This window comes from Lutra lutra, chromosome X, assembly GCF_902655055.1.
Source record: "Lutra lutra chromosome X, mLutLut1.2, whole genome shotgun sequence".
Lineage (NCBI taxonomy): Eukaryota > Metazoa > Chordata > Mammalia > Carnivora > Mustelidae > Lutra > Lutra lutra.
In genome coordinates, this window is record NC_062296.1 from 95313852 (window position 1) to 95324106 (window position 10255).

Genomic DNA, 10255 nt, shown 5'->3' on the forward strand with positions numbered 1-10255 from the left:
GTGGTTCTGAAACTTGGCAAGATAAGGCAATCCCCAGCGTGGAGGCATCTGCATACCTTTTGGAGAGCCTCGGTTGGTTGTAATCAGTAGAAGGTGCCCCGTGAAAACAGGTGGGAGGGGATTGGGGAGGTGGCTCCTAGGAGAAGCCTAAGGAGCATTTTGTCAAAGGGGAGGTCAACCTTCCATTGTTGGTAAAAGACTGAGAAAGACCAGGGCGGAGGACAGACGTGAGATTTGGTTATCTGTGAGATTTGGTTATCTGTCCTCGGGCTGATCAGCCCGCGGGACTGGTGGGAGTCAGGAGCAGAATGCAGGAGAGTGACGTGAAGCAGAGGCCAGCAACAGAGACTACAGGGAGCGAAGAAATGGGGCTGTCCGTACAGGACACGGGGAATCCAGGCAGGAATGCTTCACATTTGGGGGAGTTCGGTGTGGAATGCAAGTGCCAAAGCAGAAAGGGGCAGAGCTTCTCGGCTCCCAATGGTGCAGATTCTCGTGAAAGAACCTTACTTTCTCCTAAAGGGAATGAGGACCCATCCGAGATGCAGACACCTTCCATTCCTCTTTCAAGACATGAGCCCCCTAGGACGCAGGCGAGAGGAGGCTGAGAGTCTAGCCTGGCAGAGACGAGGCACTGAGGAGAGAACTCTCCATGAGTCATGGTGGCATTTTCTCCTCAAATCCATTTAATCCCACAGATCCAACACAGCCCACCAACGAGAGTTCTGTCCCACGGCCCCGCTCCCGAGCTCTTGAGACGGCGCTCAAGCCGCTCAGCAGAAGGGATGTGTGTTCACAGCTCCACCGAGGAAGCAGCCGCACACTTGCCCAACCGAAGCCCCCTCAACTACTTCCCACCTCCCCATCCTCACTTCCAGCACTGACAGCAGCTCGTTCCCGCTCTCCAGGGCTCTGCACTCTGCGCAAAATTCCATGCCGACAGCGTCCGACGCGCCTCTCAACCCCCTTGTGAAAATGCAAATGCCCCTAAGAAAGTGGGTCCCCTCTAACCTCCTTAATCAGATTGCTTCCTCCTCATTCTTGGCTGAGAACTGCTCGCCACAGAGCATCAGATGTTGGTGCAGGAGGCGGGAGAGTGAAGGATGTTGGAGTAGGAAGCTTGGGAGCAGAAAAGTCGGTTTGAGTGGGCACTTCCCGGGGTGCTGGAGAGGTTGAGGGGAACAGAAGTCCGGCTGGGAAAGCGGCAAAGAGGGATGCCACAAGGTAGGGGAGGGGCAGAGGCGGGACACCCACTATCTCGCTAGCGCTAGCTCCTCGGATTTCATTGTTGGGTGCAGGAGGTAAGGGTGCACGTAGGGGCGCATCATTAGGAAACGTTCATCCAAGCTGCCCGGGGCCTTTCCTGAACATCAGAGGCACCTCGTAACAGTCTTTGTAGTCTAGCCATGCATGCCTGCTGCTGTTTGTTCAAGCACTTACTTTTCCTGGAAAGCTCAGAGCCTGCTCTCTCCTTTGAAAACTCAGCAAAGCTCCCTTCGTGGGCAGCACCAACACAGCAAGACCGGGTTCTGAGATGTGAGAGCCTTTTTGTGGGGCTGTGTCCCAGGGCACAGTTTCTATTTGTGTCCGAGCCATGGACTCAATGGTGAGCATAGACTGGGTTGGGATGTCATGTCCTGAACCGTGTCTTACAGCAGGCTCCAAGCTCTGGGGTGGCCCAGAGGCCCAGAGCTGGTGCTCTGGAGACGGGGGTGGTTCCACAGTGGCCCAGTGTTCCTGGAAAGGAGGGATGGGGCTGATTCTGCAGACCCGCGCCCATGGGTAAGGTTGTTACACACAGAGCGGGCAGTCATTGCCATGAGATCGCCTCCATGCTGAGAGCGCAATCTCATTTGGACAAAATATGAAGATGGGAGATGTCTGTGTGATGATCTTGCTGGCCTCCAGCCCTGTCCTTGTGTGTGAATTTCAGAGGCATTGCACTGACAGAAAGAAATCTCCATATAGCTTTTAGGATTGGAATGGTTGGTCTTCCCAGTCATGGTGGCCTGGAGAAAATGTCAAACAAGAAGCACCATCCTGTGCTATTTTCTCCAGTTACCAGAGTCGGAATTTCCCAAGAATGCCAGTATTATACCCACAAGGTGTACACTTACCCACACCAGCATCATAGAGATAATGTGTTTGGACTTTTACTGGGTAGTCATTTCCAATCTGACATCATGAAGCATATATTTTTTTAAGATTTTATTTATTTATTTGACAGACAGAGATCACAAGGAGGCAGAGAGGCAGGCAGAGAGAGAGGAGGAAGCAGGCTCCCCGCTGAGCAGAGAGCCCGATGCGGGGCTCGATCCCAGGACCCTGAGATCATAACCTGAGCTGAAGGCAGAGGCTTTAACCCACTGAGCCACCCAGGCGCCCCTCATGAAGCATATTTTAAGAAAGTCCTGTTTCAGAATAAGTTCATAAATATCAGATTAATTCTCAAGCCTTGGTAATGACACACTCAAATTGGCCATCTTAAAAACAGAACAAAAGATAACAGAAAACCTTCCTGCATTAGAAAATAGGAATAAACAGAGGAAAGAAAAATATTCATCCCAATGGGGTATGGACCTCTGAGTTAAACACAGGATTTCTTCCTCCTTTAAGTGTATAATTTTTTTCCCCCAAAGTCGCTTTATGTGAAATTACAGCATAACGTTAATTTCCACCCAACAATGATGGTATGAATTTTGAGAATTACGTCGGGTCTCTTGCTCAGTTTCGATTATTTTCCGTAGGCACCGAGCACTGGTCACGGGAAGAACCCTCCTCCTTTTAAACCTTCCGTTTTGTTGAACTACGTCAACGGGTACAACCCAGAGACCTCAAAACTCTTATCTTTGTTGACTCCTCTTTCCAAAATCACACGTTACCTCATTTTAACTCTGTTCAAAAGGTGATCCTTATCACCGTGAAAATGAGGAGAAACCCCTACGTTTGCACTCTTGGGGGCTCTCAGGATGATTTATATAACAAATTAGAATCCTTTTTTCCTGTATTGCCAACATCACTGGTGCACCCCAGATGTATCCTTCCCTGCTATTTCATATAAATATCTACTGTGCTCATCTGGGCCAACAGAATTTTTGCACAACAGCACACTGAGCTCAAACAGAGAAAATGCACTGTCTGGGCAAAATCAGAAGGCAACGGAGAAAATAGAAATTAAGGTTAAAAACAAGAGGAGAAAAATGTATCCTTGGGTACATTTTGATCCAAATAGCTTAGAAAAAAAGTCAAACGTGGCTGTCTCTATCTACAATCGAATTGGTTTGAATTAAAGAGAAAAATTACGCCTGGTAGAGTTAAAATTCTCCATCAGATTTGTTCCTAGAGCTCTTCATCCTCCCTAATGATATTTTCTAGACAGTCCACAGTAGCCTCAAAAAGTGTATCATTGCTCTCGGAGTGCCCCGTGCCCTCTATCTGTGATGATTTGAAATTACGTTGTTGGATGTTCTCTTCAAGTCTCTCCCTGGTACTGAATTCATGGAGGACAAGGAAAAGAAGACTGATTGCCAGAAAGGAACACCTCTTCCAATTCCAAATGCTCGTTTACATATATGTGTGTCTTGCGTCTTCTATGAACCCAACCCAAGACGAAGAAACGACCAAACTCAAACGTTACCTTTGATGAAACTAGAGGTCCCCTAGAGCCCTGGATCACAGCCGGCGCAGAAGGATGGCCAGGTATGTGAGAAATCGGTTGACAATGACAGAGGACACCGAGACAAGATGTCTTTTTCTGCCTGACTCAGAGTTATCCAAAGTGGGCGGCATCCATGGAAAGGAAAATCTGTGATTCCTGGGGTACAGGACTCAGGTCACTGTCCATGGGCTGCTTTGGGAAGCCTTCCTTCCTCATGTTTCCGTCATGGCTTAGGACAGGAAGTAGGGGTAGTTATTAAGAAAAACAAAACAAAACAATAGGAGGCAGTCTTTGCCTAGAGCAGACTGTGGGTTTGAGTTTAGCAAAGGGACCAGAAATCAGGAGGTGTCACATAGCCTAATCTGTACTCTACTAATCCGTAATGAGGATAAGCTCATCGGAGCAACATTCACACTCACTCAGGGTGACCCCAGATAAGGTGCTGTCACGCTGGAGAAGGCTTAGCCACTGGGCTCGTGCAGTTTAAAAAAAACAAAAACAAAACAAAACCTCAGGACACAGCCTGGAACCCAAGCTGCCCATCATACTGCTCCTTCTGTGCATTCCCCCAGGTACCAATATGGACGAGGTCATCCATACAGACATCCCCTCCTTCCAACATGAAAAACAAAACTTCTTTAAAATGTGGTAGCCAACCAGAAGACATTAAAAAGATGCTGGGTGCCTGGGGGGCTCTGTCGGTTAAATGTCCACCTTTGGCTCAGGTCATGGTCCCAGGGTCCTGGGATGGAGCACCACATCAGGCTCCCCACTCCATGGGGGAACCTGCTTCTCCCTCTGCCTCTGCCCCTCCACTCTCCACTTATGTTCTCTCTCACTCTGCTCTCTCCCTGAAATAAATAATCTTAAAAAAAAAATGGTGCCAGGAAAAACAAAAGAATGAGGAAAAATCAATGAAGACACAGACCAGAAAGACTCGACCTTACAGCAGCCTACACTGGGAGCAGAGAGATGTGCAGGAAATCCAACCAGGTCAAGAAAACGTTGTCCCTCTGAAACGAGAAGTGAGAGATACACGGCCTTAAGGAAAAACTGATAGGACATTGCATGGGAACGCAAAGGAAGGAGGCAGAACCTCAGAGATAAATGACAATGACGGCGCCGGGGTGGCTCAGAGGGGTAAGCCTCTGCCTTCAACTCAGGTCATGATCTCAGGGTCCTCGGATCGAGCCCCACATCCCGCTGTCCACTAAGCAGGGAACCTACTTCCTTCCCTCTCTCGGCCTGCTTCTCTGCCTACATATGATTTCTCTCTGTGTCAAATACATAAATAAAATCTTAAAAAAAAAAAAAGACAATGAAAAGTGAGTAGAACCAAGTCAGAGAGAGAGAAAGACACAGAGACAGAGAGACAGAAAGACAGAACAGATGGAACATGAGTAAAACTGGTCCCCTGCCAATATGAAGCATGAGTAAAACAGGAAAAGAATTCAAATATAGGATTCAAGGTAAAATTTTCTGGAATACATGGAAATTTGAATCTGCAATGAAAAAAATGCACAGTGAAAGGCAAGTCTCTGGTTATATAGATGAATTCACAGATATTTTCGTAAATTAATGGTATTTGAGGTTTTGGAAAGAATTCAGTGGAAATCCAGGGAGAAAATCTAGGAATTCTTCCCGTCTCGTGTGTCAGACACGAGGTCCTAGAAGACAGTGGAACAATGTGTGAAAAATCCGCAAAGGGAGAAGAGAAGGTCCAACCACCTCATCAAACCGTTGGGAAGTTTTAAAGGGTCCCACGGTGTGCCAGCGCACACCAGTTCAGGGAAGGTGTGTTTCTGAAGACAACAGGCAGGGAGAGAGTTTGAATCCTCCCTAGCCAAGAGCAGCCATGTGAAAGATTTCCCCGCAAACGTAAAGGTTGCATTCGAGTATGGAACGACCAGCAGCCTGTGCAAATGATGGTCACGGAGAGGGAGAGGAGCCCAGCAACCATCTGAGATGGCGAGAATCATGGGACCAACTAAAAAAAAAAAAAAAATCCTACCAGCAGCTGCACTTGGAAGTAAGAACAAGATGTACACAAAGCGAGATGCTGGTTTTTCTCATTTTTCAATCCAGATGTTGTTTTAAAACTTGCATCAAACAAAAAAAACATATATATAAGCATATTTACGTGGATACAGGTAACCCCCAAAACTAAAGGGAGACTAACAGTCTTTCAATTTATTGTTTTAATCTTAATTTTTTTTTTAAGAGAGAGAGTTGCTAGCTCATGCACACGGGTGGGGTGGTAGAGGGACAGAAGGTCGTAGGGGGGAGAAGGAGAATCTGAAGCAGGCTTCATGCCCAGTGTGAAGCCTGATAGGGGACTCCATGTCACGACCCTGAGATCATGACCTGAGCCAAAATCAAGGGTCACGTGCTGAATCGACTGAGCCACCCAGGCACCCCTATTCTTCCAAAATTGTCTAAAGGAAAATCCAGTAGTTCAAACCAAATATATACCATGCTTATTCACTTTTTAAAAATAATTGCATAAGGACCTATGACACCGTAAAACCGGTTTTTGGAGACTGTACCTATTACCTCAAAATAAGAATAGTGAGGCATGTTATCCATTCTCAAGCAAATATATATTGTGTAGGAAGCTTCAGTAGGTTTCATTTTAATACAGTGAACAGCACCCTATTCCTTCTGCCTCAAAGAATTTGGACCTTACTTGGTAGACAAGGAAGAACCTATGGAGGGTTTTCAGCTGCTAATGGGTAAAATCCAATTATTACAAAGATTAATTTGCATAGAAGATTCTGGAAACCCAATGATGTTGACTCCCCGTGCCATCCTGCTTCCTGAACCTACGTTAAAAGTTCTGGTTAAGTGGTGTAAGGTCTCTTGGAGAAGCCCTGGGATGTCCACGGCACCGAGACCAAAATGTCGTCTGTAATGGGGAGAAGCATTTCTGAGCATTAGTTCGTTGCCACTGAAGACCTATCATAAAGAGCTGAGGAATTGTTCAAAATTAATGGCCTTTATATTTTAAATTAAAAAAATAGTAAACATACAGTGTCCTATTAGTTTCAGGCATACAATATAGTGATTCCGTGATTCTATACATCCCTCAGTGCCCATCATGACCCGTGTGCTCTAAATCCCATCATGTATTCCTCCCATCCACCACCCACCTGCCCTCTGGTGACCATCAGTATGTTCTCTAGAGTTAAGAGTGTGTTTCTCATTCTCTCTTTTTTTCCTTGTTCCTTTCTTTCATTAAATGCCTCATATGAGCGAAATCGTGGTATTAGTCTCTTCTCTGATTTATTTCACTTTGTATGAAAAACGTGCAATCCATTTTGTTGTATATGGCAAGATATCATTTTTTTCTTTTTCTTTTTTTTTTTTTTTAAAGATTTTATTTATTTATTTGACAGAGAGATCACAAGTAGGCAGAGAGGCAGTCAGAGAGAGAGAGGAGGAAGCAGGCTCCCCGCCAAGCAGAGAGCCCGATGCGGGCCTCGATCCCAGGACCCTGGGATTATGATCTGAGCCAAAGGCAGAGGCTTTAACCCACTGAGCCACCCAGGCGCCCTCATTTTTTTCTATTGCTGGGTAATATTCTGATACACACACACACACACCCCAACCACACCTTCTTTATTCATTCATCTATTGATGGACTCTTGTGTTGCTTCCATATCTTGGCTGTAGTAAATACTGCTACAGTAAACATCAGGGTCCATATATCTTCTCAAATTAGTGTTTTTATATTCTTTGGGTAAACTCTCAATAGTGGAATTGCTGGAACATAGGGTCATTCTATTTTTAATTTTTTGAGGAATCTCCATACTGTTTTCCACAGCGGCTGCACCAGTCTGCATCCCCACCAACAGTGCATGACTGTTCCTTTTTCTCCACATCCTTGCCAACAGTTGTTGTCTCTGGTGTTTTTGATTTTAGCCATTCTGACAGATGTGAGATGATACCTCACTGTGGTTTTGATTTGCCTTTTCCTGGATGATTAATGGTGTTGACCATCTTCTCATGTTCCTATTGACCAGCTGTATATCTTCTTTGGATAAATATCTGTTTGTGACTTCTGTCCATCATTTTTCTTTTCTGCTCATTTTTAATTGGAGTATTTGTTGGTTTTGTGCTGTTCAGCTGTATAAATTCTTTATGTATGTTGTGTACTAACCCTCTGTTGGATATGCCATTTGCCGATATCTTTTCCCATCCAGCAAGCATTTCTTTAATTTTGTTGACTCTTTCCTTTGTTGTGCAGAAACTTTTTATTTTGAGTTTGAGTATGGTATCAGAAACTGGTCCAGTTTCATTCTTTTGCATGTAGCTTGTCCATTTTCCCCAATGACACCATAAATATTACCTCAAAATAAGACAGAGACTGTCTTTTTCCCATTGTGTATTTTTCCCTCCTTTATCATGGATTAACTGACTACATAATCATGCATTTATTTCTGGGCTATTTTGTTCTATTGATCTACATGTCTGTTTTTGTGCTACTACCACACTGTTTGGATCACAACAGCTTTGCAGTAGATCTTGAAATCTGGGATTGTGATGCATCCGGTTTTGTTCTTTTCCAAACTGCTTTTGCTATTTTGGGTTTTTTGGGGTTCCGTACAAATTTTAGAATTATTTCTTCTGGTCTGTGAAAAATTCTGTTGGTATGTTGAAAGGGATTGCACTAACTCTGTAGATCACTTTGGGTACTATGGACATTTTAGCCCAATGTGTCCTTCCAATCATGAGCATGGAATATCTTTCCATTTGCTTGTGATGTCTTCAATTTCTTTCAGTAGTGTTTTATAGTTTTTTATTTCCCTTTGTGCTACTTAATTATTAGTGTATGGGAATGCCACAGATTTCTTTTCTTTCTTTTTTAATTTTTTTTTTTTTTTGAGAGAGAGAGAATGAGGAGGGGAGGGCCAGAGGGAGAGAGAGAGAGAGAGAGACTCTCAAGCAGACTCCCTACTGAGCATGGAGGCCAATGCAGGGCTTGACCTGAGATCATGACCTGAGCCGAAATCAAGAGTTAGACGCTGAACCGATGGTGCCACCCAGGCGTCCCACTGTGCTGCAGACTTCTGTATATTGATTTTGTATCCTGTGACTTCACTGAATTCATTTCTCAGTTCTAGTAGTTTTTTTGGTGGAGTCTCTACATTAGTATCATGTCATCTGCAAGTAGTGAAAGTTTTACTACTTCCTTACCAATTTGGATGCCTTTTATTTCTTTTTGTTATCTAATTGCTGCGACCATGATGTCCAGTACTATGTTAGATAACAATAATGAGAGTGGGACCTCCTTGTCTTACTCCTGATCTTGGGGAACAAGCTCTCAGTTTTTCACCATTGACGAGGATATTAGCTGTGGGTTTTTCATCTATGGCATGTTTTATGTTGAGGCACATTCCCTCTAAACTTGGTTTGTTGAGGGTGTTTATTATGAATGCATGTTGTATTTTGTCAAATGCTTTTTCTGCATTTATGGAATGATCATATGATTTTTATCGTTTCTCTTCTTGATGTGATGAATCACATTGATTAGTTCATGAGTGCTGAATCACACTTGCATCCTGGGAATAAATCCCACTTGATCGTTGGTGAATGATTTTTTTAATGTATTGTTAGGTTCGGTTTGTTTATATTTTGTTCACGATTTTTGCATCTATGTTCATCCAAGATACTGGCCTGTAGTTCTCTTTTTTCTGTAGTGTCTTTATCTGGTTTGGGTATTAGAGTATTGCTGGCTTCATAGACTAAATACAGAAGTCTTTCATCCTCTTTTATTTTTTGGAATAGTTTGAGAAGAAAAAGTATGAACTCTTCTTAAATAGTTGGTAGAATTCACTTGTGAAGCCATCTGGTCCTGGGCTTTTTTTTTGTTGGGATTTTTTGACGAGTGATTCAATCTTATTGCTGATAATCAGTCGGTTCAAACTTTGTTTCTTCTTGATTCAGCTTTAGAAAGTTATATGTTTTTAGGAATTTCTTCTAGGCCGTCCAATTTGTTGGCATATTGTTTTTCATAATATGCTTTTATAATCCTTTGTGTTTTTGTGGTCTTGGTTGTTTTTTCTCCTCTTTCATTTCTGATTTTGTTTGAGTTCTCCCTCTCTCTCCCTCCCCCTCTTTCTCCCACTTTCCTTCCCTCTCTCCATCTCTCTTGCAGTGAGTCTGATGGAAGCCTTATCAGTCCTGCATACTTTTCAAAGAACTGGTTCCTGGTTTCATTGATCTGTTCTGTTGCTTTTCTCGTTTCTATTTCATTTACTTCTGCTTTAATCTTTATTTAATCTCCTTCCTTCTAATGTTGTGGGGTTTTGTTTACTCTTCTTTTTCTAGGTCCTTTGAGTGTAAGGTCATGTTGTTAGGTTGTTTAGTTGAGCTTTGGGGGGAGTTGGAGTTTTTTGTTTTCCTTTTGCTTCTTGCGGTAGGCCTGTATTGCTATAATCTTTCCTCTTAGAATAGCTTTTGCTGCACCCCAAAGATTTTGGGCCATTGCTTTTTCATTTTCATTTCTATACATGTATTTTTTGTTTCCTTTTTTATTATTGGCTGATGATTCATTGTTTAGTAACATGTTATTTATCTCCCATGTACTTGCGTGCT